Source organism: Trachymyrmex septentrionalis, unplaced genomic scaffold (genome assembly GCF_001594115.1).
Source record: "Trachymyrmex septentrionalis isolate Tsep2-gDNA-1 unplaced genomic scaffold, Tsep1.0 scaffold52, whole genome shotgun sequence".
Lineage (NCBI taxonomy): Eukaryota > Metazoa > Arthropoda > Insecta > Hymenoptera > Formicidae > Trachymyrmex > Trachymyrmex septentrionalis.
This window is the reverse complement of record NW_017305694.1, coordinates 562,583-569,557: the sequence shown is the minus strand read 5'-3', so window position 1 is coordinate 569,557 and position 6,975 is coordinate 562,583.

Sequence of the window (6,975 nt, the reverse complement as noted above, 5' to 3'; positions counted from 1 at the left end):
GTCACATATGTTATAGAATTTCAGAGATAAAAGTGCGCTTTATCTTTCTTTCTTTTCTCCACGTTGAAGAAGAAAAAAAGAGAAAAGAGAAATGAACTGTACAAGAAGTTTAGTTAAAAAGAGCAAGCTTTATAATGATCTGTACTGTAAGGGATTCTTTAATGATTAGTTTTTGCTTAGTTCCTCATTGGATCTAAATGTGTAAATCAATTATATTCAAGAGTCTTACAACAGTTGCAAAGTCGCTGTTTTTTTTTTTTTTTTTTTTGCTAAGTGCAGCCAAAGGTTACTTTTATCAAGCTGTTTCAACCGGCGCTTGTCTTTATCAAATCGTTTTAACCACCGCGACGCGACGTCAAGATACTATCGTGGTCGCGACACATTGAGCACTGTTTACAGTTAATTTACCGTGCCGTGCCACGGCGTGTATATCTCCTGTTCGTTGGTGGTCCGATGTATCAAGGATCTCAATCATTTATTTGTACCGGTGGATACACTCAGCGTGCGCGTCTATCTGTCGTTTCGTGCATTGTACACGGATCTTACCTCTCTCATGCCGCGCGCGGAGAGAGACGCGTCACGACATTACGAAGCCGATTTTATATTGCCGCATATGTTGTCCCATTACATAATAACTCGCTGCCATCCGGCCGAAGAGCTGGAGATCCATAGATTATCGGCATTGGATCGATAGATGTCTACATCGACAACCGTCGCCGCCGCGATCGATCTTTGAGGAGGACCCTTTGGTCTTCGCCGCCATTCATCCTTTCCCTCCCTTCGTCAATGCGAGGCCTTGTTTCCGGCTCGCGACGTTTCCGGCTGTGCGACACGGATATCGGTATACGAGGAAATACGTCTTCATGCACGATTCAACGGAATCGATACTGTACGATACTGTACGCATTCGCGTGTGCAAAGATGTATACAGAATAGTATTGTTAAAGTATCTGTATCTAGCTAACAATTCAGGTAGGGTAACCGTTTATTAGTGTGATTTTTAAGCCAATTTACTCATTACTCAATTAATTATTAAATATTGTAGCTTTATAATTTTGTCTGCTTGTGTGAAATTAATCGGTCCTACAATATTTCTTTTTTTCTTTTTTCTATATATTTTAATCTAAAAAAAATTAATATTTCATATTATTTTTGTTAAAAATAAAATGTTCTTCACGACGATTGACACCGCAGCATGAACATCATCGACTTATACAATTATTATATATATTATATTTATTTAATTATCGTTGTTTCTCCTTAATTCACGAGAAAAAGAATTTTCGTTACAACAATTATGATGTTAGGACTATATTTTATATTTGACGTACTCCTGAAGTCAAATGTCGTTGACCATTCAGCTTATTAACTCAGCTTATTATGGAAAATTTGATGTTGATGTGGAGTGTAACCACAGGATGAAGATTTTTATGGATTTTATATGATATATTCCCTGATAAAGGCTAGAAGTTAGCCGAAATGTTCGACAAATATATTACTTATAGAGTATTGTTTTAGATCAATCGAAATAAACGTGCAATTATAACAGCGCCGTTTTTTCCTAAAGGCCCATTTGTAGTTTGTTAATTGTTTTAATATAAGGAATCTTATTTTATTGTAAGTATTGTAAAATGTTCTTTTTCTTCTGATTAGTGTGCCCCTCTATGGGGCGATAACCCTATCAATGTGTCCTCAATTTGTGTGCCTATCCGCATTGACTCGTTTTAATAATAATATACTAAAACAGATAATAAATGTAAGCTTTAATTTATTTAAATTAATATTACATAAATCATTATTTTAATTATATTTATAATTTCAATGTACTCATAACATAACGCTCTCAGCAATACAGGACATATGAATAGGGGAAAGTTTAAAATTTTGCAGTTATTAGACTCACGTAAAAGTTTATTATACTTTAATGGTTAAAAAATAGAATATTTGTGTGCCTATTATCTTTGGTATGTCACAATGAATCAACATAAGAATCGTGTCATTCAGACGATCTCAGGATTGTCATAAAACCGGAAATCAGAGAAAAATCAAAGAATTTTGCAAATTTTTCTAGAAAATTAAATAAATTCTTGGTTTTAAAGATGTTTAATATGCGTACATTACGCGCAATTATGGAGTACTACCAATTAAATGCAAGCAGTGTTAGCAACATTAATAGTAATTTCCATAGAATTATTGAAAGCATCAAGGAAAATCATGAAATTTTGTCTGGAAAGTAGGACAAAGTTATATACTGTGAATGCAACAATGTGCTAAATTACTTTGGAAAAAAATCGTCATAATTTTATAACTTTATAAATTTTGTTGAATGAAATTTTATCTTCTTTACTTCATTCACCATTTTTCTTTTCCTTTTTATTTAACTTCAATATTACACTTTTCAATGTAATATTACATTTTTAATATAATGTTTCTCGTACAGGAAACCTTTCTATGTTATTTTATAAATTTTTTAAATATTTCTTTTTCCAAGAAAATAATCACAAATATTTTGTACGTAATAATGACAATAGCAACATTTAAAAAGAATTACACATTTTGATTTTAATAACTGCATTTTGCTTTCTTCAGGAAAAAAGTTATGATTTAAAAGTCTAATATTTTTCTCATTCAAAATTAGAATGGAGAGAGGACATTCTAACTATAAGATCTAAAATATTCAAAAGATTTTTCATGAATACAAAAATTGTTATTTATATGATAACAGAATTAATTAATGCCCCTTCCTCTCCAAAAAGAAATCTTCAATACGTGTATAGATCTGAAAATAATTTTGTTGAACTATTCAAATAATTGTGTAAAACCCTCAAGTTGATTGCTAGAATGTCAAAACTTTTTGCATCATTTCTCATCACGCTCGAGTTTTCTACATAGTTGGATGTTCCAACAAAATTATTGTCAAATCTGTATCTACCTAAATTTCTAGATACTGAGCAAAATCATTCTTTTAAAAAAACGTAGATGAATTTATGTATGCGTGCGCGTGTGTGTATGTGCATCAGAATTCGATGTGTATCTGCTCTTAGCGAAGAGAGAAATTCAGCGAGAAACCGTCTCTCACGTCCGAACAAAACGCATATCGCGTAATAACGAAATCCTCATCCCCCTTTGCAGGAAGGGGAGGGCCGCCCTAGAGTTTAGCGATCTCTAATGAACTGCTAGCCCGTTAGTTAGCTCAGTTCTCTCTCTCTCTCTCTCTCTCTCTCTCTCTCTCTATGTCTATGTACGTTGTATGTGGATGTACAGTGTGTACATCTATTACACTATACCTACTCGCCACATATAATCCACCCCGCTCAATACAGCGAAAGAGAAAGAGAGAGAGAGAGAAAGAGAGAGAGAGAGAGAGAGAGAGAGAGAGGGCTTTGAAATGCGGAACGCGGTACGTACACGTAGATACAAATAAATCCTGTTAGCTGGTACGCCATGGCACGAGCGTTGCAAAGCCGAATTTTCGCTGCTCTCGGCTCACATCTGCGAATATTTGCCTGTGGGTAGCACATTACACCCCCGAGCCCGACTGCTGCAACCCGGCGCTTGTAACTACTGACTACTCCGCCTTTCGGGTTCTCCCCTGGAGGCTCCCTGTCCCCGGATTTTCCCCGTTACGTATGCAACAGAATACGCCGCGGTTAAATCCGACGCATATACGTCGTCCGTTTTTCTTCCCATCCGCTCGACGCTGAGACAGCAGGAATTTGCATCTTTACTGGATTATACGGAGTATAACAGGGGATATATACGGTGCTCCGATCCGGAGCAGATTAAGTTCGACGCTTACAACTGTAATAACAGACCACCCGGCTGAATCGGCATGACAGAATCGGCTTCTGGTATTGGTCCCCCGTTTCTCTAATTTCTTCCATCTTCATGTAGCGTATTGCGTTTCTCGCATAGCATTGACACGTTGGTTCGCATTTAGCTGAATCGTTATGTGAGACCGTAGACAATCGATCATTCATCAGTAGACCGCCGCTTCACTCGATTTTATTTTTTTTCCATGTCACTTGCGTTATACTTAATTAGGCATTGGCGACTTCATTGGGTCGCGCTGTCGTGACACGCTTAATTAACACGTGCGTTGATCACTTAGATAAGAGAAGATGAAAATTGTTGCGGGATTCCTTTGTACTAATATGCACTTACATAGTGTGTAAGTAGACGTTATTGTTACGGTTCGTATTATGTGTGCATACGCATATTGTCGCGCGTGGTGAATATCGCGGATGATGATTCATCAAGAGTCAACACCGTATGGTGTCGCCTTGCTAATTCATGAAATTCAGAATTATTTAAGGATTATTCTCGCTCGCGTTCGATTCCTTTACATGGAAAGAAGCGAAACCATATGGGTTTACCGAAGTATCTAAAAACTTATCCGAAAAAAAATGTTTCATAATTATATAAAATTATATATAAATTGTATATAAATGGACATATTTTATATATAATTATGTGTAAACTTACAGACAAAATTATATATAATTTTATATAATTATATATAAAATATTTTTTCCCGAGTAGCTAAATACAAATCTGAAAATAATTATTTTGTTAGATCATCAAAGTAATTATTGACATTAAGAAAAATTTCTATTGAAAATGGACAAAGGTTCCGATCATACCAATCAGGATATAGTAAAATTCTAGCTTTATGCCAATCATATCAATCAGAATTCTAATTAAAACTAGAAGATTTATAGATTCAACTAATTACTAGAAAATTCTGATTTGTCCATTTTCAACCAACCTGTAAAAAATATCGATGTGGATTTAATACCCAAGCAATGTGTATATAATTCTCATTGTATTGATGTTAATATTATATTAACACCAACATGTGGAGTTGTAACATTTTTGGTGCTTATATTAATACTATCTTGGTGGATTAAAAACCCATAACGTTAAATTTATATCATGTACAGTGAAAATTATAATAAACACTGTATAATATGAAACATCGATATTTTTTAGAGCACAGAATTTTGATTAATGCAATTAGATATTATTTTAAATTGTAAAACTCACACAAAAGTATTAATCCAAATCCACTTTGATCGGATATGACCTTTGCACATTATGTTCAAAATAATTATGTAAGATGCTTAACGTTGAATGCTGCAAAGAAAATTTTAACATTCTAGCGACTAGTTTGAATGTACTATATAACTATTTTGATGGTTTATACATTATATATTTTTAAGTCTATTCAAACTCTCTTTTACATATTTTAACACAAAACTATCCTTTCCGTATATTCACGTCTCGAGCATGGCAGCTGTACGACGGAAAAATGGTAGTGGGATCCTGAAATTTCGCGAGGAGGAAGCCGCGCCTCTCGGGATATTAAAAACAAGGGAGAACCAAGGCAGAGGCAGGAAAAAGAAGGGGTTGCCGAGAGGCGGGAACCCTCTTTTAATTTTCTTTTAGCCGCCGCGTGAGCAGCTAATTTGCGGCTACGAGCTCGGTTTGACAGGAAGGAAGGAACGGAAGAAGGGAGAGAGGAAGAGAGGCAGGGAAAGAAACGATTGAGAAGCAGAGGGATCGCGCGGATATAAAGGAGGAAATAAATTTCTCTCTTTGTGATTTGCATGCAATGAATTTCCAATTCGATCGGACGTCCTTTGATGCCTCGCGCTGATCGTGGCTTGATTAACGCACGATTGCGTATCTTTTCGAATTTTTTTACGTCGTATCGACGGTCTATCAATTGTCTCGTCGTTACCGCAGTCTTAAATGTGGGAAAATGATTATCGAGTCGAATCGATTATGCGGCGTCAATTATATCTTTATATCAATTTTCATCAATTTTTCTCAATTTTCATCAATGTTGATTTTCACATTTCTACATTTTCACTGTAGAAATTAACTTTAATCTCGGTTTAACTTACTTTTTACTACTAATTCTGAAAATTAGAAAAAAATGAACGGTAAGTTAAACTAAGATTAACCCTCCGGAACTGATGGTCTATTCAAATATTTGTTTATTTATAATATTTGTAAACAATATAAATTCAATTTTCTTTATATACTATATATTATATCTACAAATTTGAATTACTCTTATTATACATATACTTATTGTTAGTATTTATTTTGTCATGTTATTTGAATTCTTTGAAATTAATTAGTGCCCTTTTAATTAATATGAATTAAATGGACCTCACAGACCCGGCGTCAGTATAACTGTTACAGATTTCGACGTCAGCTTTCTGAGGATTAATCTATACTGGTAGAAACGAGCATTAGTCTTTGAAGATCTTCAGTTTTAGCACAGAAGAGTCATTGATCCTCGTCGCCCCGTCGGTTCATTTAACGAATGCACATCGAGCAAAGTTCGCGTTCGCAAGGGTACGCTATTTTTTGGCGTACAAAGCGTGAGGGAACAGAGACACTCGCGTGGGTACGCGAATGCATAGGTGCGTGGAGGTTGGTAACAGGATTATAAGGGGCGGCCACGGGGAGAAGCTCGCATAGGGGCAGCAGACACGATCGAGGGGTGCCGACAAGTGGACCGAATAATATTGCATGGTGTGAGGGAACCGTGTAAAAGGAGAATCGTGGCGAATAGCCTAAGCCCGAGGTCATTCGGTATATCCGCCTAACTCGATCGTCGATAGTTCATTTAACTGTCATGCGGATATGCGAGGATTACAGAAGTTTTGAAGCGGAATCGAAGTAATTCGGTAATATCACGTAATCGAGAGCTGTAAGTAATTATATAAAAAAAACTGTAAACGAAAGGAGCAATGGAAGAAATAGAAATTAATAGAACAGAATTTATGAGAGTTTTATACATAAGCAGAAATACTTAATGTATCTTCTTTATTTCAAAAGTGATAAAAAGATTAGGTTTCTCTCATTAGAAAAATAAAAAAAACTAAGGAAGATACATTAAGTATTTCTCAACTTGAAGATATATTAAGTATTTTTCAACTTGACACAGAAGATTATTGA